This window comes from Emys orbicularis, chromosome 5 (genome assembly GCF_028017835.1).
Source record: "Emys orbicularis isolate rEmyOrb1 chromosome 5, rEmyOrb1.hap1, whole genome shotgun sequence".
Classification (NCBI taxonomy): Eukaryota; Metazoa; Chordata; order Testudines; family Emydidae; genus Emys; species Emys orbicularis.
Window position 1 is genome coordinate 37,533,625 of NC_088687.1, and position 22,961 is coordinate 37,556,585.

Genomic DNA, 22,961 nt, shown 5'->3' on the forward strand with positions numbered 1-22,961 from the left:
GAGTGGTAGACTTTCAAAATGAGTCCGAGCAAGTGATAAATATATAAACTGTTAACTTATTAGCAAATAGAAAAAAAAAAAATAGAAAAAAGGTGGTACCATTTCCCCAAAGTTCAAACATCCAGACCTGCTAAACTTAGACCCCATCATTTTGTATGTATAGTTGGGATTATGTTTTCCATTGTGCATTACTTTGCATTTATCAACATTGACTTTCATCTGCTATTTTGTTGTCCAGTCACCAAGTTTTGGGAGATCTCTTTGTACCACTTCGCAGTCTGCTTTGGGTGCAACTATCTTGTGTAGTTTTGTATCCTTTGCAAATTTTGTCACCTCACTGTTTACTCCTTTCCAGATCATAACCCCCTCAGCCTTCTTTTTGCTAGACTAAACAAGCCAAGCTATTCCAGTCTCCTCTCTTAAAATAGGCCCTCCATTCCCCCAATTATCCTAGTAGCTCTTCTCTGCACGTGGTCCAGTTTAAATTCATCTTTCTTGAACATGGATGACCAGAACTGTACACAGTATTCCAGATGAGGTCTTACCAGTTGTGATGGGTTCTTCCCCACGCACCCCAGGGTGCCACCTGGAACTGAGGTACAGCTGAGCCCTCAATCTCACCAATCTGGGATCCCTCTTGCACTGTGATGTGACAAGCTGCATAGCTCTCCAAACTTGCCCTCACACCAACATCCACAGACAGGAACCACACCCAACTGTGTTCATGAATGCTCTGGCCAGCCACTCATGCACCCACAATAGAGAGGGTGCAGCCAAAATACTCCCAGCTCCAGACCTCAGAGCTGCACCATCCTACCCTAGTCAAAACCTGTCCAGTATGAATTTGGTGCCCAGTCCGCCACTTCTACAAAGGAAAGTGGACGTGCACCAACTCTTAGTCATGAGATTTATCCCCTTTGCACTTCAAACAACACACAGTGTTTTAGGTAAAGTATAAAATAGCTTTTAAGTGATAGCAAACAGATCAAAGTAGATTACCGTACAAAATAAAACAAAACCACAATCTAAGCCTAATGTACTCTTTAGTATTTGAATCAAGCATACACAGGCAGGCTTCCTTCTTTCCTGCCTGGGACCAGCACTTCCCCCTCAGTTCAGTCTTTTTCCTCCAGTACTTTCAGGTGTGGGGTTGTAGAGAGAGTGAGGTCCAATCATGATGTCATTTCTCCCCCACACACCTTTTATATCTTCTTCCAACTTGCTGGAAAGCTGTTTTGCTGTGATCTGGGTCAAACAGTTCCCATTGTGTAGTGCTATCTCCGAGGGGTTTCTATTGTACACAGTTTCTGGGGTAATCTTTGTGCTTGTGTGTATTTCCTTAATATTTTTTGGCCTTTTTATTGTTGTATCTGAAAGGCTAACTGTGAGTGTTCCCAGAGTAAGCACATTTGATATACAGATACCTAGTCAATATTCATAACTTCAGATACATGCACACAAATAGGATAATCATATTCAGCAAATCATAACTTTTCCAATGACATCTTACATGACCCACCTTGTACGAAATGCATCATAATTATGCCATAATCATATCCTAATATCACTATGCTGAATATGGGGTGTAGTGTCAGACCAGTGTCTTGTACAATGGCATTAATACTTCTCTAATCACTGGAAATGCTTCTCCTGCATCCTAGGATTGCAGTTGCCTTTTTCACAGCTGTATTTCATTGGTGGCTCACAGTCATCCTGTGCTCAATCCATACAGCCAGCATGAAATAAAATAAAAAAGAAAAGAAAATACAATAAAAATTAGAAGGTTATAGGATAAATTAATTAAAATATTAAAAACAAGGAACTTACCTCCTTGAATGCTGCTACTCAAAAGTGGTCCAGCAGTGTGTGAAGAGGGAACGGCTGACTTACTGCTATGGCATCTGAAAATGAGAGGGTTTAATTACTACCACTTATGCCAGAAGTGGGCAAACTACGGGCCACGGGACCCTCCTGCCCGGCCGGCTAGCCCCTGGCCCCTTCCCCGCTGTTCTCCCTCCCCTGCAGCCTCAGCTCACGCCAGCCACCAGGGCTCCAGGCAGTGCGGTAAGAGGGCAGGGGAGTTTGGGGTGGTGGTCAGGGCTGTCAGAGGGCAGGGAACAGGAGTGTCTGAATGGGGGCAGTCAGGAAGGAGGGGGTAGCAGGGGGCAGTCAGGGGCAGTGGATGGGGAAGGTGTCCCGGGGGGCTGTCAGGGGGTGAGAAGCAGGGGGGGGTTGGATAGGGGTTAGGATCCGGGCCACTTCTGGCTGTTCGGGGAGGCGCAGTCTCCCCTAACCGGCCCGCCATTCAATTTTGGAAACCCGATGTAGCCCTCCGGCCAAAAAGTTTGACTGACACACCCACGGAACGAACCAAAAATGTGAACAGGTGAAAATAGATAGTGAATCCCAGATCCTATGCACCTGCTCCAGGATGCCAGGCATTATGGAATATATTCAGCAATCCAGATGAATGACAATGCTTGTAGGGAATGCTGTCTGTGGATGCAGTGCTCTTTGTGCTCCAACAGGTTGCCTAGTGTGGATACACTGCGCTGCTGCAGCAGCGCAGTCACACTCATGCAAGAGGAGTATGTACAATTCTCTAGTGAAGGTAGCCCTAAGGAAACACAAAAACTAAGGGCCCACTGACTGACAAAAATACCAGGTTGGGGAGTCATGTTATTTGGTTTTGTCCCATTTATCCGAGACTCATTTTATATGGATAGTACAATGCTATATTGTGCTATGGTCTTGATTGTTGGTCTCAGTGTTTCAGATTTCAGAAGGCTGGGTCTATACTAGAAAAATTAGCTGTTGCTGATAACAGGTCTCACTTCAAGCTGGCCCTAACTAGAGTTTCCTGAAGGTGCAAAACACAGCTTGTCCTGATCCATGCTTGCAATTAAACCATATGCAAGTGAACAGGTGCTGACCCTGTTGAAACTTGTTGACATCATACAAAAGGTAATTTTCCTAGTTAGGGGAGACTAAAAGGTGTGTCTGTTTCATGAAAGCCAGGCACATGTTTCAGGAAGGAGAAAATTGCTCTTTTTTTGGTCCAACAAATGATCTTTCTAGGGTTTAACATATGAATTAGTAGCTGAGATGGTGAGGAATATGCTTGTGGATATGAAATTTCCAAGATCCGTCCCTCACCTGCAGAACAAACTTTTAATTTACATAGTAAAATTATGTAATTTGCCAAATGTTATTGCTCACAGATTTATATATTTAAACATACTGGAGTAAATTCAGCCCTGGTGTAAGTGGGTCAAACTTCAGTGAGTTTGGAAGTAATACACATGTTCATGCAGGTGACCCAACTTTGTGCCCCAAGCTTGTTGCCTTGGGAGGCCAGAACCAGGCGCATGGCAGAGAGAACAGATTGCAGATTTCTCAAGCAATCTTATCTGGCTGTCATGTGGATCAGCATTTAGCATTCTGTATGGAGGAACATTTAGCATTCCTCAACCTCCGAGTGAGTGTGTGGGCAGTGAATACAAGTGGAGAAAATTGGGAGAATTTAATTAAACCCTCCTCCTCTTCAAAGTTTAAATGTTGAAATAAAGTGTTGCTCAGAATACTTTCTCTGTGACATCTGAGGTCACCTTTTCCAACGGGACTTATGACTGCTATTATAGGTCAAAGTTTTGTTTAGTGACTTGGAGGCATTTTTAAATGACATTTTGGGCAAGCTTGGCAAAATTCCACCAGCTGTTCATGAATTACCAAAAAAATCCATGGAAGATTTTGTCCAGAGTTGTCTTTTTCTATGGGTTCCCTGAGAAATAGGGTGTACCATATACTATTACCGCCTCTGAATTTCCTTAGTACAAGAACCTGGACCCAGATCTCTCTTAGGCCTGGTCTACACCGGGGTGGGGCGGGGGAATCGACCTAAGATACACAATTTCAGCCGTGGTGGAGTATATGAGTTTATGGCAGAGCGATTGGGGATCGATTTATCACATCTACACTAGATGCGATAAAGCGATCCCTGATAGATTGATCACTACCTGCTGATCCCAAAGTCTATATAGACTCTCACATTCAGTAGAGAAAATGATCTTCTGTGGAGAATACCAGTTGCATCCATTGTCAGGAGAAATACAAGTTTTAATAATCTATAGTACTAAAGTTTTTCGACTCCCACCTTTTCATTTTAAAATATCCTGTCTATAGATATTCTTCCTGAGAATTCACTTCTTGGCTTCTCTCCATTGTCTGAGTCAAGTATTCCATTTTCCTGCTAAATGTAACAGTGCTATTTGCAACCCAGAACATGTCTATGTTGCTTGGTTGATTCTACCACTTGGTAGTAACTGGGTCTTAATTCTGAGATGTCATGTATTACAGTATGATCAGTAGGAAGGACAAGTTTTGAATCATCTTTGCCAATTTAGGGGACTGTTCTACCTCTAAAGAACCACTTTGATGATTGAGTAGGCCTTGCTTTTCTCATGCACAGAAGGGCTTCCTGTATCCTACATGTAGCATTACCAGTTCTGGGCTCAAAGTCTCACTCTTGAAGTTAGCATTCCAGGCTGGTAGCTTGTCCTTTTAGCTGAACTTCAGTCAAAGCCAGAACATTCAACCAATAAAAAGTTAGTTGGGAGTCTTAGTTTTCTCACTTTTATAGCAATTTCTAGTTATATGGCCTATGTTTTTATTGGTATTTTTAAAATAAATTATAACAGAAAACAGAATTGTTAATGGAAGTATTTTTTACATTAGAAGTAAGGGAGAGTGTGTCACATACACAGTATATCAGAATACGGTAGAGTCAGAGAAAAATCAAGTATTGGTTATGGTAAATGGTACATACTGTTATAGTAAATCAATTTAACCGATTTGTCCCATTTGTTTTATCTTTCATCCAATAGTTTAGTTGTTAACTTTACACAGATATTAAGGAAGTTGACTGACTATTTTTAGTTCGTGTCAACCTCATTTCCACAGTTGAAAGTTGTTCCTGAAGCCATAAAGATAGGTGTCTCTACAGTCACAAGGATTCTAAACAACTATTTCTTTGATTAATTTCTAAGTATTGGAATACTTCCTAACACAAATTGTGACCTCTGTGAGGCAGATGCAGTCTTTGTGCTATTTGTACATACAGAGGCTAGTACAATGAGATCCAGACTCCAAATTTGGATTCTTAAGTGCTACTGCAATAGAAACAAACAAGAATGATAAATAGGAATCTTGCACCAAGGACTAGAGGACAATTTTTATTAGGTTAGGCTTTATTAAAATAATTTATTTATATTGTAGTACACTCAACCAGGTTAAGGTCCCACTTTGCTCAGCACTGAGCAGACATAGTAAATGAAAGTCCCTGCCCCAAACAGCTTACTATTTAAATGACAAGATTTTACAGGTGGGTGAAACCAATAAGCAGGCAGCAGGGACAGATAGGATATTTTAGCACCGATTAGCTGTCTGTGCAATTCTGAGCCAGTCAATAACCGCAGTCACAACTCACCATGTGCCTAGCTATTAGGAAATCGGACAAGGAAATGAAGCAACAAATCTCTCCAGAAGCATGGAAGACTATAACACTAATTACTATAAGCAGGACAAGTTCCTCCTTGCAGAAAGGATACTGAAGGAAATGTATTGTTTGATATTTCCACACGCCAGTTTTAAAAAATGAAACCGATCCAAAACTCAGAACAAAATACAGGAGGGAATGCTATAGTAAGGGGAACCATCTCTTGGGAATATTTCCAAACTGAAAGATATTTGCTACAGTGTTAGAAATCTGGAATATTAAAGATATATATATATATATATATATATATATATATACACACACACACACACACAAACTTATCCTCTCACTAACCTTCTACATTCTCCTATCTTTTCATTTCTTCTACATGAAGTCCATTTTCTCAATCAGTGTCTTCCATGGGACTTTATTCACTAAAATGTAATCCTCAATAACTCATACAATTTTTTGCCACTATCCTTGCTTGGGTGCAGTTTGAAAGTCTCAGCCTAGTAGGACTTTCAGATCCAAAATGATCTTACATGGGTCTCCAAAAGGGAAAGTAAACCAGAAACAATACCATCATCCCAACAGGTCTACATAATATCTTGTCTTTTATACATCTATTTAATTGTTTATTCAGTAGTGGTATAGCTGTATTGGTCCCAGTATATTAGAGAGACAATGTGGATGAGGCAATATCTTTTATTGGACCAAATTCTGTTGGAGAGAGAGAGAGAAGCTTGAGATTACACAGAGCTCCTCTCTTACTAAGAGAAGTTGGTCCAATAAAAAAAAAATTTGCCTCACCCACCTTATCTGTTTAATTTTGTACTTTGAGTGTTAAGAGAAATGCCAAAAATATTGTTTAATAAACTCTGCTGTCTCTTGTAGGTTCACTGAGTGTCATTTAAAGCTCTCCATCCCACTATGTTAGCATAATTATTTTGCATTAATTTCACATTTTTTATAGGAGTGTGTTTGGGTTCCTCTGAATGATCTTTGAATCTTAGAATTGTAGGGTTAGAAAGGACCGCAAGGGTCATCTAGTCTAACCCTCTGCCAAGATGCAGGATTTGTTGTGTCTAAATCATCCAAGACAGATGGCTATCCAGTCTCCTTTTGAAAGCCTCCAGTGGGGGGGGAGGGAGGGAAAAAAAAAAAAACAACAAACACACACACACTTTCACAACCTCTGGAGGCAGTCTGTTCCCATTCTCCTACTGTCCTTAGATTAAATAGCAGGAAAAACTTCCTAAATCTAAACCTGCTAGGCTGTACCCATTGCCTCTTGTCATGCCATCTGTGGCAAAAGAGAACAACTTTTCCTCCATCTTTTTTATGGCAGCCTTTCAAGTATCTGAAGATCCCCATTATATCCCCTCTTAATCTCCTCTTTTAAGAACTAAACATACTCAGTTCCTTTAGCCTTTGCTCATATGGCTTGCATTCCATCCATTTGCATCCTTGTATCTTCCACGTTACCTCCACTGTTTTATCTATTTTTATGCTCTCTCCCACCTTAGACTTTTTGCTATAGTGACAGCCCCCAGCTGCAAATGGCTGCATGGGGGAACTATTAGCTTGTTCAAATTTGTATGAGGTGTAAAGAAAGGGTGTCAACCAATGTTTGGAAGCTAGGAACTTCACTCCAGAATTGACCAGAGGGATGGATGCCTGGATAGGCTGAGCACACTATTTCTGCAGCACTGTTAGCCACTGTCACTCAAGGAGCAAAGGCTCATGCTCAAGTGATAAACTGAGTCTCTTCTGGCTAATGCAAAGCCATTATGTCTTGTTAAGATATTAGAGTCATTCATTAAAACAAATCCAAATATCTAACATGAATTAAAACCAAGTATACTTTAAATCTTTCATGCTATTTATTAGGGAACAGATTCCCTTCTGGTCTTCACTTACAACAGCTTCTGGAATGCTACTGTATATATAATTAAAAAAAATCTATGTAGATGAAAGGGGATTTTCTCTTGTCACTTTATAGTACTGTCTTTCAGTATAGATCTGTTTTGCCTTAGACATGTCTAAATGATAGCCTCAGATATTATTTTCAAATACATTTTTCTTTGCAACTTAACAGTAAAATGTGAAGTTTTTCTGACACATTATATTCACACAGGAATTACTGTGATGAAAAGAGCAGAGATCAATTGCACTACATGTATTCTGAGAAACTTGGGAAAAGGCACCATCTAGTGCTCTCTCTGTAGTATTGAAAGAAACTCTTCTTGTGGCTATAGTTACTTTCCTCCCAGTTCTGCCAAAGCTACATTGAAGTTGTGAAGAAAAAAGAAAAAAACAAAACAAAACAAAACAAAAACTAAGTGATGGTGCAGATGGGTAAATCCCTTATGTTTAAAAACATATGCATACCAATTAATTTTTATTAAAATTAACATTTAAAATCAAATTTACTGCACAGCTGGGGTTGGCTTGGGTTATGGGGGATTGCAAGTATTGGTTACATACAAGGTTCATACATATCACATAACCAGCGTAGATCCAGATTGGGGTGTGGGAGTTTTTAAAGCATCAGTGGATAAATGCACTCAGGTACGCCACCCATGGAATGTATTAAGACTCCAAGTCGGTATTGGTGTAGAGAATAAGTACATGGGTGGGGTGCGTTCCTTGGTTCATCAGGGAAGGAAGTGGATTATTTCCCTGGTCAGCGTTCTCGGTTACTTGACCTGGTACTGGCAGTGTCCTGTGATGTGTTCCGTGTAGATGTCTCTGGGTAGTACTCACCTGGAGTAACGTTAGGCAGTTGAGTTGAGAATTCTGATACTTAAAATATCACTTTAGCAACAGTATTTTATCGTATGTTTCTGTATTTGCATTTTTTGGTACAATACCACCAGGAGGCAAAATTCACTGCTTGGATAAGCAAGTGAGACTCCTGTCATTGAAGTCTGTTTACACCAATTGTGAATTTGATGAAGGGAATGAAAAACACAAAGATACGACTTTCTAGTCAAGGACATGGATCCTGAATCGATTCTCAATAAATAAGAATATTTTTAAAATTCTAGATCATACGTAACAAAAAGCCAATATATTCTTATTTTGAGATGATCCATACCATCTGCCTGACTTCCACTAGTGGGATAATCTGGAATATATTCCCCCACCTCGATGCACATGAAAATGGAGAAAATATGCTTCCTCTTTCTCTCCCCCCACCCCCCCAGGTTTGAATGAGATGCCAAATATATTCAGTTAACTTGAATCTTTATATCTGACCAGTATTCCTGGTACAAATAAATGGACCTGGGTAACTACTGCTAGGATGTATGCAGAAAGGGGTTACTTCTGGACACACATTACAGAAAATGTTACAATGGTAACAAACAGTTGTCAATGCAAAACTAGTGCCAAATTAACTTTTTTAAATAAAAAATGCAACTTTTTTAAAATTAAGAAGTCTATGCAGGTTCTTATGCGACTGAGTCACTGTAGTATCCGAGTGCCTTCCAGAAATGCACAAAGGACTAAGTGATGTAACTGGCTACTTGCACCTAAGAGTGTCGCAAAAAAAAAAAACAAATAGCAGAACACATACAATACAAACAAAAGCACTTAACAATCAGAGTATTTATATAGCCCTCTATCAGAGAAGATACACTTAGCTCTATCTATGGTCTTTCACCTCCAATTTCAGAAGCACACCGGTCTTATGCTTTATTAGTCCACAACACTGTCCTCCAACTCCCTCAGCTCTCCTCCCCCAAATTCATATAAGGAGGAGTAATCTCCCTACTTGCCCACAGATAAGAATTAATTACTATTTGATAAATCAAAGGTGAACATTCAAAAAGAATGTTCAGTGTACATTCTCACTACAGAAATGGGAGGGGGTTCTCCTTTAGCTGTAGTTAATCCATCTCCCCAAGAGGCGGTAGCTAGGTCAACAGAAGACTTTTTCCATCAACCTAGCACTGTCTACACTTCCCTGCTCACTCAAGACCCTGCAGGCACCTTTTGACTCCCTGCATTCTCTTTCCTCCAGCCCTTCGTCAGCTAGGCCCACTCAGTAGTTAAACCTGGAATCATCTAATTTTCTCAGGTGGGGCCCATTCTATAATCAGGGCTGGCTTAGTCAGGGGCTCTCTATCATCTCAGAACTCTGGATGATCTGAGTGTTGATATCTATCTATAGAAAAGCAATACAGCCTGTGTGCCTGGGAGATCATTCACATGGAAATACCCAGATGTTTTGTACTGATTGACAAACTCACAAGAAGACTTAGTAACTAAGGTACAGTACAAAACTTTCCCTGGAGTAAATGAATCAACATTAGTGCAATTTATACAGCTCAGAGATAGTGAATATTTTATAGTTCTGTTTATATAGGGCCTGATCCTTGTTCCACAGGTTCAATGGCCAAATAGCAACTGATTTCCATGGCAGCCGCTTAGACTCTTCCTGTCCTGGAAATGGATTTTCAGTGACATGGATTTATTTTTCTTTGTTTCTACTGTTATTTATTTTTGCAGATCTTCACAATCTCCCACATACCAGTACTGTTGTGCAGTAGGTAATTGGCAGACCAAGCAACAAAGTACACATATGTTGAATACTTCGGCACCTCACCAGCCCTTTGGTCATCAGATAATGATACTTCCCTCCCTCCCACACCACAAAGTACTCGGACTTCAACATATGTAGTGTTTCTACAATTATCAAAAATTGCTATTAATTTGTCCTCATGAGAACTATTTCTAGTATTCCAAGGTTTGAGAAGCTTCCCAGAAACTTTTTTTTTAAAAAAGTGAACATACTAAGAGACTTGCAAGCTTACATGTGGAAAACATCTTTATTTGATTTATTGAGATCTATTCAATTAAAATTATATTTTTACCCTTTGTGTTTCAATTATTTCATTTCAACTCTGGATGCTGCAACTACTGAGATTAAGACAGAAGGATGCAGTGGAATCCCTCCTATCTGCAGATCCTTCCCACAGTGACTTCTAACACTCGTGAATGTATTGCATAACACATCAAGGGTTATGCAATACATTCACTCTATTATGAAATGATACCATGTGGGTAAATTAAGCCCTGATGGAGAAGAAATGCTAGGAGAAGGAAAAACAAACAAAAAAACCCCCCACCAACGAATGGAGACAATATCATCTCAAGGACCAGAGGGGACTAATCTGATTATATGTATTTCTCAGAACATTTCATGCATCTAGATCAGTGATACTCAGACTTCAAAGAGCCACTTGTGGCTCACGAGCTGATGTGTCTTTGCAGCGTATGATATAAAAACACTGGGTGATTTAATTATTAACCAGTCTAAGTTATTAGACAATCAGTATGCTTTTACTATGTCATTAACCAATTAAGTTGCCAACTTGCTCTAAAATACATTATATAAAAAAACTAAATATTTCCCCTGTCATACTGTTTAAATAGGACTACTAAATGAATCCATGCATTCACACAACTGTGGCTCTTTTGGGCAATGTTGATCGCTAATTTGGCTCCTGAACTACCGAGGTCTGACTATCACGGATCTAGATATTGAAGTTCTGCAACATGCAAACTGTATTCCCTTAACTGGAGGGAAAGTCTTTGCTGTGGTAACTGACAGGTTAACATGCACTACAGTGACAGTTACAGGTAGACAGTCTAGCGCAAGCTGATTATCACATTATTATGGGTACTGTACAAGCATTCAGTAAAAGAATGCCCAAGAGGATTTCACCATCTTTAGCAAAATCCTCATGCCAACTGCCTGGGATGGGAGTTCCATAGTCAGGTGACAGTACGGACTTTATCTGCAAATTCAGAGACTGGAGGCATGTTTGAGAGCACAGAATTAACCGACCCAGAAAACAAGGAGCACCAGTTCACCAGAGTGAAAAAGTACTTCCAGGGGATAGATGCATATCTGAAAAAACCACGCAATACAGCCTGTGTGTTTGGGAGATCAGTCACATGGAAATGCCCAGATGTTTTCTACTTATTGACAGACTCCATAGAAGGCTTGTCCAGTACAAAAAACTTTTCCCCAGAGTAGTTGAATTAGCATTACTGAAGGAGATTTCAGGTGGCCCCAACAAGGTCTCAAGCCCACAGAGTCCCTGAAGGAGAATGCCCAGGTGGCAATCCAGGACCTACAGCTCACCAGGATGGAAGTGAAGAGATACCAATTATTTCATAATAGATATGCAGTTAACTTCAGCCTCAGTGCTGGCAAGAGAATCCATGTAGAATTAAGAAGTTTTCAAATACGTGACAAACTCATAAGGAAATTTAGATATAAAAATACCAACTTTTTGGAAGTACTAACTGAAATCAGTGAATTTTATATGGCATAAAAAATGAGATGAAGTGGAATTTTAACAGCTGTTGCTACTATTTATTCTCCTTGTGCGCTGTGACAATATTGTTAGGTCATTTTACTGGATTTGTAACAGTATATTTATGTCAGTCTACTATTTATTTATTCTTGTTTGTGTCATCATCATAGGTATTTATTACTTATAAATAAAATATTTCATACAAAATGGCAACCTCCAACAGTAGTTATTTGTATTAAATACCTATATAAGCAAAAGAAAAGAAAAAAAAACCAACCCAACCTCTGTAATTGTTCATCTTTAAAACTCCAATTCCAGAAAGTACTTAAGCATGAGACCCATCTCACTGAAGTTCATGCTTCAAGCTGGGAACACACTTAAATACACCTGATGAATCTCAAGTTCACAGGGCTTCCATATGAAAAAAATACTTTGTAATTAGTTTTTCCACTGTAAGAGACCACATGCCACATGGATCTCTATCCTTTTTCCTCTTCTACCCTTTACTAGATTATTTTTGCCCAGTAGTTGTGGATGTTTGGTGTAGAAGAGGCTAGTTTGGTGTTCTCTCCCCATCAATCAAGTCTGCATGCCCTGCCAAAAAACACACCAAACAAACTCATTTGTAACGAGCTTGTCTATACCCCCCACCCCCAAAATCAGGTTAGCTTGCATTCACACACCCCAACCTAAAATCAATCACGATTCCATGTATCCAGCTTTTCTCCACAATATATTTATAAGCAATCATCCCCCATTTAAGTGTGTGTGCACATGCATTCCCAGCAGATTTGTATGTCCTCTCCTCTCCTTCCCTGCAGCTGACTCCTCTGTACGTGCCCAGCCTAGACTAAATTCATTCTTGCAGGGTAAAATGTGCCAGACAACATATCTCCTGATAGATGGTTCAAGTGCACCCTCCCCCCACTTCCCTCAATCAGGCTTGTGTGTGTGCCTGGCTACTCCTATCTCCCCCCCCCCCCCCACAACTGAGACTGCATGCATCCATGCAGTAATCAGGCTTGTGTTTACCCCCAACCACCATCACTCACATTTTCATACACTCCCCACACTTCCCCCAGATTAGATTTGTGTACACTCCCCTGCATCAACCTTGCTTGCTTGCCCTTCCCCCTCTCAAACAAATGAGATTTACATAAGCACAGCCATCTCCCATCCCCAATCAATCAGTTTGGCATGCAACCATTTCATATACCACATACCGGGTATTAACCGGGGCGGCTCCAGGCACCAGCGTGCCAAGCCCGTGCTTGGGGCGGCAAGCCGTGGGGGGCAGCCTGATGGTTGCTGTGAGGGCAGTGTCACATTATTGATTTGAACTGGGACCATGTAGAACACTGTTGCAACCAAAGTCCTGTAGTGGCACCAAATCTTGTATAAAGGGGGTCAAATGAGGTGTCTAAGACAAGGTTATGGTTGGCTGGTTATGATTATGCTGTCTGTGTATCAATTTTGTAGTTGAAGTTATGAATATTGGCTCTATACTGTCTGTATTTCAAACTTATGCTATGCTTCTGGGAGACATCCCAGACAAGTTGGTGTTAGCTCTGCCTAGCCTGCTTGATGGCCCATTAAGGACCATCAGCTATACAAGTGACGCATTGAGAGAAGGCAAATACGCCTTGTAACTCAGCAAAGTATGCAGGGACTGGCCCATGTGACTCCAGATTCCATTTTGCTGTAATTTTCCATAGTAAGGACAAACAGGTGTTCTTACACCTGGAAAAGTCTATAAAAGGCTGATGCCTCATCTCCATTTTGTCTTCAGTCCTGCTTCTTACCTCTGAAGGGACTTTGCTACAAACAGAAGCTCTGAACAAAGGACTGAGGACCCATCCCAGCTGGGGATGTACTCCAGAGACTTGATTTTAAACCTGCAGTTTATTTCATCACTGCTACAAGCCTGAACCAAGAACTTTGCCAGTACGGTATAGAATTGATTCCATTGAACCAATTCTAGCTTTCATCCATAACTTTTTCCTTTTATGAATAAACCTTTAGATTCTAAAAGATTGGCAACAGGGTGATTTGTGGGTAAGATCTGATTTGTATATTAACCTGGGTCTGGGGCTTGGTCCTTTGGGATCGAGAGAACCTTTTCTTTTACTGGGGTATTGGTTTTCATAACCATTTGTCCACATAACAAGTGGCACTGGTGGTGATACTGGGAAACTAGAGTGTCTAAGGGAATTGCTTGTGAGACTTGTGGTTAGCCAGTGGGGTGAGACCGAAGTCCTCTTTGGCCGGCTGGTTTGGTTTGCCTTAGAGGTGGAAAAACCCCAGCCTTGAGCTGTAACTGCCCTGCTTTAAGCAATTTCTCCTGAATTGGCACTCAGTTTGGTCCCACCAGAACAGCATCGTTACAGGCAGCAGTCAGCCAGCCTTTGGCACCATGCCTGCAGGAGGTCCACTGGTCCCACAGCTTTGGCAGATCTCCTGTAGGCACACTGCCAAATCTGCATTACCAGCAGACCTGCCACAGGCGCACCATGCGGGGGGTGACAAAATACATAGCCACCCCTGACCACCTCACCACACCCCTGGGACACCACCCCTTACCAGGAATTAGAGATCAGGTCCTTAGGGGGGACAGTGCAGTCCAACAGTCTCAAGAAGCCCAGTCCCTTGAGCAGGGTAGAGCAAACAAACAAGCAGTTTAAGATTTACCACCCTGACTCCAGCAGACAAACTCAGGCTTCTGAGCTTAAGGGCTGCTACCCCAAGGTGGGGTTGGCAGCAGAGCATGGGGGACCAAAGCCCATCCTACTCCACCAGGTCCCAGCCCAGGACCCCAACCATGCCAGTGTTCTACCACTGGGTCAGTAGGGAGCCAACCAAAACACACTGACCAGCATTCAGGTAGTCACAGAACTGAACTATAGTCAGCTATCCCTGAACTACTTCCTACTATAAGGTACCTGCAGCTTAGGGTCACCCTCTAGCTCCTCAAGGTATATAGCAAGCAGCAATCCCAGCAACTCTTCTCCTGGGTCAGTCTCATCCTCAGACAGGGCACATTACAGCTTCAGACTCAAGAGCAGCATGAGGGGATCTGTTCTGTTCCCTTCCCTGGCTCAGGCTGAATTACATTACAGGCTCCGCCTTTTATACTTAGCTTCCTGCAGGAGGGGTGAGCCAGCCTGGCTCCGCCCACCAGGGATCAGAGAGTGGTCCCTCCCCCTCCAGCTCAGTGGGATGCTACTCCATCTCAGTATGGGGCCGGGGGGAACTGAACCCTTGTTGCACGGAGAGGTCAATCACACAGGGCATTTAAAAGACTAGGTCCCAAAGGTGTGAAACAGACAGAGACCTGAGCCCATATTTAAGCGTGGCCCTTGAGCTACAGATATGTAATGGATACCCAAATCATTTGTTTGGAGGCGAAGGACCTTGATCACTATTTACAGGGAGGTCCTTCTACATGGCACTTCTAGGGAGCTTAAACCCACTGAAACAAGTGTTTAAGACCCGAGCCCTCGTTACAGGAGAGCGGGGGCATGCATGCAGTGTGTCTCCATCCTTTCTCCGGGGCTTTTTCTTCCCTTCTCTTTTCCTGCCATTTCTTTGGTGCTTCTGTGGTCTTGTCCGTTTTGTCTTTAGAGTTGCTAGAAAGAGCGCAAGAGAGAAAGACAGAAGTTTAGGTATGGACTGAGTGGATATCATGATTACAGGGTCAATTTAGATTAATCTGACAAGCCTCTCCGGCTCCTTGAACCCAAACTCCTAGTCTTCCGTACCCGTCTGTGTACCCTGGGGGAGCAGACTGGCTGGGGGGGGGGGATCTGCTGGGCTGGAGATCTGCTCCTGTCATCTGCTTTGGGGGTAGAGACCCCCCAACTCCCTGCAATACCTGCCCAGATGGATTAACCTATAAACTGCGGGGGCCTGAGACCACTGCACTCCTCTGTTGTTCCCCACCCACTCCTCTCTGCCAGGGGCTCTCTGTGCCCCACTTCTTCCATCCTTCATGCTGGGACCCCCACCCACCCTAGGGAGCCCCTCCTCTGACTTGGAGTCAGTCCCCTCCCCCATCGGTGTGCTCTGATTCAGTTCTCTGCCCTCCCCCACCCAGGGCTGGGAGCCAGCTCTCTCCACCTCCCAGGCTGAGACCCCCCACTCCTCCCCGCCCTGTGCTCACTCCCCCAGTCCTCCAGCCCTCCCCTGGGACTGCGCCCCTGTCCCTGTGCTGGCCCCCAGCTATCTGTTATAGCTGCAGTGGGTCAGGACTCTTATCGTGGTGTCAGCACCGTCCCTGATCAGCCAGGGGAAACCAGGATCTCTGCACATCCAGTTGGGATGCAGGCCCCACCCCCATTCGAGTCCCTCAGCACCATCATGTTCTGGGGGACACAGAGACGGGAGCCTGGATGCATGGGTCCCATTCCCTACAACCCCCACTCCCAGGGGCTGGGAGCTGCAGAACCCCTAAAGGAGTCATCTGGGTCCCATTCCCTCCCCCCTTCTCCAGGCACTACAGAGCCCCTGTGTAGCTGTCCTGGATGTCTGGGTCCCATTCCCTCCCCCCTTCTCCAGGCACTACAGAGCCCCTGTGTAGCTGTCCTGGATGTCTGGGTCACATTCCCTCCCCATGGGGCTGACAGCACTGTCGTCCCTCTCCCAGGAGAGCTGCCTTGGACACCTGGGTGGCTGGGTCTGTTTCCTTTGCTGCACCCCCACCGCCACCCCGGGCCTAGCAGCACTGTGGTTCTGCCATTAGGGGCGTCCTCCCGGATGCCTGGATCCCATTCCATCCCTGTAGCGCCTGGGCCTGGGGGAACATGGGAGGGAGGGGGTCAGAGAGATCATAGGAAAGAGGGCATGGGAAGGGTCACAAAGGGTGGAGGGGAAAGGGGCCATGGGGGATTAAGGAGCATGAGGGACTTGGCAGAGTGGAGGAGAAAGAGGGTGAGGGGGTTATAGCGGTGGAGGGGGCACCTGGGGTTTGGAGGTAATGGGAGGAGAAGTAGTTAGGTGTGGAAGGGGTCTGGGGAAGGGAGAGTGTACTGGGGCATTGCAGGCTGGGGTGGGGGGCGGGGGAGCAGCAGAGGCACCAGGGGGCACTGAGGAGGGCAGCAGAGAGGTCACTGGGGGACCCACTTGTGCTGGAATTCTGGAATCTGGCAGCAAAGAGCCCCCTGGCAAAGTCCCCAGCTTCTTCAGCCTCCTCATACCCAAACTGGCACCAATTGATGACTGGCATCATGTCTGACCTTCCAGGAGAGCGGGGTCACAGCCAGCCGAGAGCAAGACGTTTCCAGGGGTGCTAGCTCCGATCCAGCCCCAGGGCAGGGAGGCAGACTGGTTGACTCGGGAGTGTGTGTGGGGGGGGAAATGGGACACGGGGCCTCTCCTCTGTAATGGATGCCAGATCCAGTCCAGACCCCAAGCAGGGGGACTGGTTGGCTCAAGGGGGTGGGGAAAGTGACATGGGGACCTGACACTGAGGGGTGCTTTGGGGGGAATTTACTGATACACACAGATGACCGGCTCCTTGTAGGTCCTGTGCCCAAGTCTCTAGCTCCCCAACTGGGCGTAGCGATGGCACAGGTTGTACCTGCCCAGGGAAAGAGCTGTGAACATCACCTCATTCACCCCCTGCCTTTCCCCACCCGAGCCAGGGATAGCATCCAGCTCCCCTGCCTCTAGCCCACTAGACCCATTCCCCTTTTGAGAACCAGGGATAGAACCCGGGCATCCTGGCAGGGCCCGGTACCCGGTGAGTTCCTTCGCTAGGGCCAGTACAGCGTCTCCCGTGCTGTCTCGGACCTGCTGCACCATGGCAATGTCACAGAGCACCAGGATCTGCAGAGACGCACGCTGAGTACAGGGGCGTGGGCAGCCAGGCGCCACGCTGGCTTCATCAGCGCCTGCTCCCCGGGCAGAGCCCATGACAGACCCACTCCCCATCCCTCCTGAGCCAGGCGGGTCCCTAAAAACCCCCTGTGGAGCCAGGCCGATCTCAGAACCACCCCCACAGCAAGCGCCTCAATCGGTGCACTTATCACCTGCACATTGGCCACTTGGTCTCTCCAAAGCTGTGCCCATTGAAGGCGCAGACCTTGAAGGCGGCCCGGGCAAGGTGCATCCTGAGCAAGAACAGGAGCAGGGTAGGAGAGTGTTATAGGAGGGAGAGCCTCAGGCAAGCAGGAGAGGGCCTTGTGGGTCAGTGCCCAGGCAGGGAGGGTACAGGAGAACAGCGATCTGGCTCATTGCTGAGTAGGTGGCTGGGACATGGGTCCTTTTGACTGGCAGATCCCAAGACATTAAGGGGAGAGAACAGCCTGGGCTGTGCTAAAGCCCCTCTTCCCCCCCACCCTCCTCCAGCCCCTGTCCAGGCCCTGGGAGTCCTGGCTTCTAGCCACCCACTAGACCCCAATCCCCTCCCAGAGCTGGGGATAGAACATGGGCATCCTGGTTTACAGCTCCCCCCATGAGCTACGGTGCATTCTCCAGCTCTGGCCAGGTTTAAATCGAGATGAGATGTTTTCCTAAGAGAGCTGCTCTGGTTCAAGCAGGGATTAATTCAGGGCCTGGGTCAGACAGGGGGGACAGATGAGATGATCACAGGGATCCCTTCCGGCTTTGGGATCTATGAGAACCTTGAGCTGTCAAGAGAGACCCAGGGCAGCTCATTGTAAGGGCTGACACCACAGTCATCATCAGCTGTGGATGCCTTCGTAGGAGGAGGAGCCAGGCTGATCTCCAGGTGGACAGGGAGTTTCACCACCTGCAGCTGATCAGTGGGTACAGCAGGGTCAGGAAGTTTATTTAAAGGCTGGATCTAGGCCGGGCTCCCTCTTATGGGGAGGGCTATGACAGAGAATCTTCTTCAGAAACTGCTCCAGCTTGCAGCTAGTTTGGGGTTTTCCAGACCCGCCCCGCTCTGTTGGTGGGTGGGAACAGTCTTCTCATTTCCAGCCTCAGCTGAGCCCTGGTGAGTTTATCCCCATTGGTTTTTGGGACAACATTGTCCTTTAGCTTCACTAGCTCCTTCCCTTCCCTGGTGTACTTACAGGGAGCAACCACATCCCTGTTTTTAGGCCAAACAAGCCAAACTCTTCCAGTCTCCTCTTGGAAGAGTTGTGGGCTGTTTCCCTGAGCATTGTAGTTGTCCTGCTGTCTTAGTTAGGATTCCTATTTGGGGCCACGAATTGGACCTAGGATTCCAGATGAGGCCTGGTCCACAGCATTGAAATGTCTCAATAGCTCCTGGAAATACATGGCCTGGTACATCAGCTGAGCATCACCTGATGATGCCAGCAGGACTACCCTGTGGACTCTCAAGGAGGGGTGAGCAGAGACAGAGGGGGTGGTGGAGCCATATGGGCTTTGCTTGTTTTATCTGAATATCTGTGACTCTTGTGTGTGTTGAGTAAAAGTTACTGTGGTTAAACTCCTCTTACTTTGCCTGCCGTGCGGTCCCCAAAGGGTTAAATTATAAATCAGAGTGCCCATGGGGATCCCTGTATAAACAGCCCCCACACCCCACCCCAGAGGTGGCTGCATCTCAGCACCGGGCAAGGGGGGGTCCCTGTCTAAACAGCCCCTGCGCCCTATCCCAGAGGTCTGAGGATTCATACCCATTCCAGAATATGTGGGCATTAACTGTTGTTATGCTGGAAGGTGATAATGGCTCTTTGATCTATAGACAATCACAAACCTGAGTGTGTGAAGAGCTTTTCTTTCCAGCTAAGCAGAAGGAGCAATTAAATGCCCCTTTGTGTAGAGATAGCTGTGAGCAATGGGGAGCCACCACCCGAGACACTGGGCCGCATGGCACAGCCGATCAGAAGCTGAGGGGTGTCTCTGGGACCAGTTGTATATGCAGAGGCTGAGGGATCGGCTGTGTTCTGGGCAGAAAGTTAACAGATAGTAAAGTAAGTTAGGCCCCTGGAAGGAAGCGGAGAAACAGCTCCTTTGGACATGAGGCGGGCCAGAGAAGCAGGCTTGGGTTTCGGAGCAAGGAAAGGGCCTGGGTGGTGTGATTCCCTCGAGGAACAGGACTCTGTGTGTTCTCCATGAGTAATTCGGATTGTGCCAGATGGAAATAGTTCAGCACAGTCCCAAGTAACAGCAAACCAGAGGGGCCAAAGGAGTTGCCATAATGTTGCTGATCATGTGTACCTCATAATTCCCCTCCGCCCCCTGGCGCTACCATAATGCTGCTGACGATATGCACTATAAAAAGGGGAGGCTGTTACTGTAATGCTGCTGATAATGTCTACTTCATACTGGGGCACCTCCCAGGTGGTATGATAATGTCGGGGCATGCAAAAGGGGGGGACAAGCAGAGGCACGCCCCCTCCCCGATAATTGTCAGGGACACTGAACTCCTCCAGCCCTGCGGTTGCGGTGGTGGGGAGAGCGAGCTCCTGTTGGAGCTGGGGCGGGGGGAAGAGCATGCTTCTGCCAGAGGGGTGGGGGCACAGTGCCCCAACAAAAGGGGTCAAAGTTAAATTTCTGGGCATGTCCCTGGATAATGTGCACTTGGTTCTGGGACAGGTGCTCCCATACAGGGGGTCCCCCCAGGCACTATAAAAAGGGGAGCCCGTGGGCGCTATAGTAGTGCTGCTGCTAATGTGCACTTCATAATGGCCCGCCTCTCCTCCCAGGCGCTACTGTAATGTGCTGCTGCTAACGTGCATATCATAGGGTTTCCTCCTTGGTTTTGGGCTTCTATGTGCTACCATAATACTGCTAATAATGCCCGTGCCATAAGTGAGCCCTGATTTTGGTCAGTGCTACTGTAGCCCACACAACAATGATCCCAAGCGGCCAAGCTGCGCTGGCTCCTGGCTGTTGCTGCCCTCCCCCCCCTCAACTCTTTCTCTCTCATTGCTGCTGTCAGATCAGCACCCTACAGTTCCAGGGGAGTAGGCGTTACATCACCAGAAGAGCACAGCCCGCCTGGATGGTATTACTGCTGAAGTCACTAGAGCAGAAAGGGTTAAAGGGTGCAGTGAGGTGTCGCTCCCTCAGAAAGCCCAGCAGCTGTTTGACTCTGGGCTGGATTCTGCTTTTGATTCCTTTTGTGTGATCCCACTGACTCCACTTCAGACTGGATTTTGATCTTGATATCCCCCTACCCTGTCTCTCCCCATTGGGTCATTCTGGTTTTACAGGGGTCTGATCAGAGCACCATTGACCACTGTATAGCCAGGTCTCTCCATTCAGGGACCAGGGCCCTTTGCCAGTAGCGGATTTACCATGGAGCCGGGGCCCCGACCAGGCCCACTCTTCTCCGCCCCCCGCTCTCTCCTGTGGGGGGCAGAAGCTTGTTGCTCCTGGCAGTGAGGCTCCTGCTGCAGTAGGGCAGCCAAGCTCCCCTTCCCCTGCCTCTTCTCACAGCTTGCTCCCTTCCCCCCCTCCCGCTCCCTGCCGCCGATCAGCTATTTGCCGGCAGGAGCAGGGCTGGCTCTGGCTTTTTTGCGGCCCCAAGCAAAAAAAAAAACAAACCTGTGGGAGGGGGAGAGGGTGGAGTGGTGAAGCACACACACAAAAACACCTGCAGGGCAGCCGGAGCGGCAAAGCGTGCACGCACACACACACACACACACACACACAAAACACCTGCAGGGCGGCCGGAGCGGCAAGGCAAAGCAAAGCAAAGCAAAAAAAAAAAAAAAAAAACCCTGTAGGGCGGCCGGAGCCAGGGTGCAGGGGGACTCCCTGTGCTGCAGACGTGCAGCAGAGTGTGCGCCCAGTCTAGTGGGGGAAAGGGGGAGGGAGTGGGTGGGAGAGAGAGAAGTGGGGCGGCCAGGGCTTCAGCGGGGCGCTCACCACCTCCCGCCACGCCGCCTGCTGGGAGGGCTCCGCGCCGCTCCGGTCGGCGGGGAGGGAAGGATGCGGGCTGCCCTGCCGAGTTTGCTGCAGGGCGCTCCCCTCCTCCGCGCCGCTGCCACCTACAGGGTGGCCGGAGCTGCAAACCGAAAAAAAAAGGGTGGCCAGAATGCTGCCCCTTGGAATCTGCCGCCCCAAGCAGGAGCTTGCTCGGCTGGTGCCTGGAGCTGGCCCTGGGCAGGAGGGTGGGGGAGGAGCACAGCTGCAGCATGCTCACCTGGGGAGAGGAGGCAAAGAAGAGGCGGGGGTGGGGCCTTGGGGAGGGAGGGTGGAACAAGCATAGCTACTCTGACTGCAGAGCTGCACAGCCAGGCTGAAAAAAGAAGGTGTTGCTCATCTCCTGGGACTTTGCAGCTGGACACCACCTTCTGGGTCCTAGTGCTGGTTGAGCTCCCTTCTGTGTGCTGGGAGCCATCCTTCATCTTGTACAACAGTGAGTGCCCGTGGTGGGTCAGGCAGGGCAGGGGGACAGAGGCAGTGGGGAAGGAAGGGGGTGGGATGGGGAGGAGATGGAGTGGTGGGGAAGGGGCATGGGATGGGGAAGAGAAGGGGATAGGGCAGGGATCGGCAACCTTCGGCACGCCAGGGTAAGCCCCCTGGTGGGCCGGGCCAGTTTGTTTACCTGCCGCGTCCGCAGGTTCGGCCGATCACGGCTCCAGGCAAATGGGGGGCTGCAGGACGAGGGATGTGCTGGCCGCGGCTTCTCGCAACCCCCATTGGCCTGGAGCGGCAAACCACGGCCAGTGGGAGCCACAATCGGCCGAACCTGCGGACGCGGCAAGTAAACAAACCGGCCCGGCCCGCCAGGGGGCTTACCCTGGTGGGCCACGTGCCGAAGTTTACCGATTCCTGGGATAGGGGAAACGGGGGCCCAGCATGCGGATCCCCTTGGCAGCAGCTGGGGCTCCCCTGTTAAGCAGGCCCATCAAACCCTCACCCTGACAAGCCCCACCTCCCCTGCATCTGTACCACCCCGATGAGCCCCCCCCGACACCCTCCCCACTGAGCCCCAACCACCTACACCCCCACCCAAATGAGCCCTGTAGATAAATCTCTGTATTAAGCATCTTCACGTAACTTTCATATGACTTTGTATTATGCCTCTCTATATAACCTTGTATTAAGCCTATCCATATATAACCTCTAACTTTCATATGACTTTGTATTATGCCTCTTCATATAACCCTGTATTAAGCTATTTTCATACAACTTTGTATCAAGTCCTTTGATATAGGAACTTTGTATCAGATCCCTATGTAGAAAAACTTATAGAA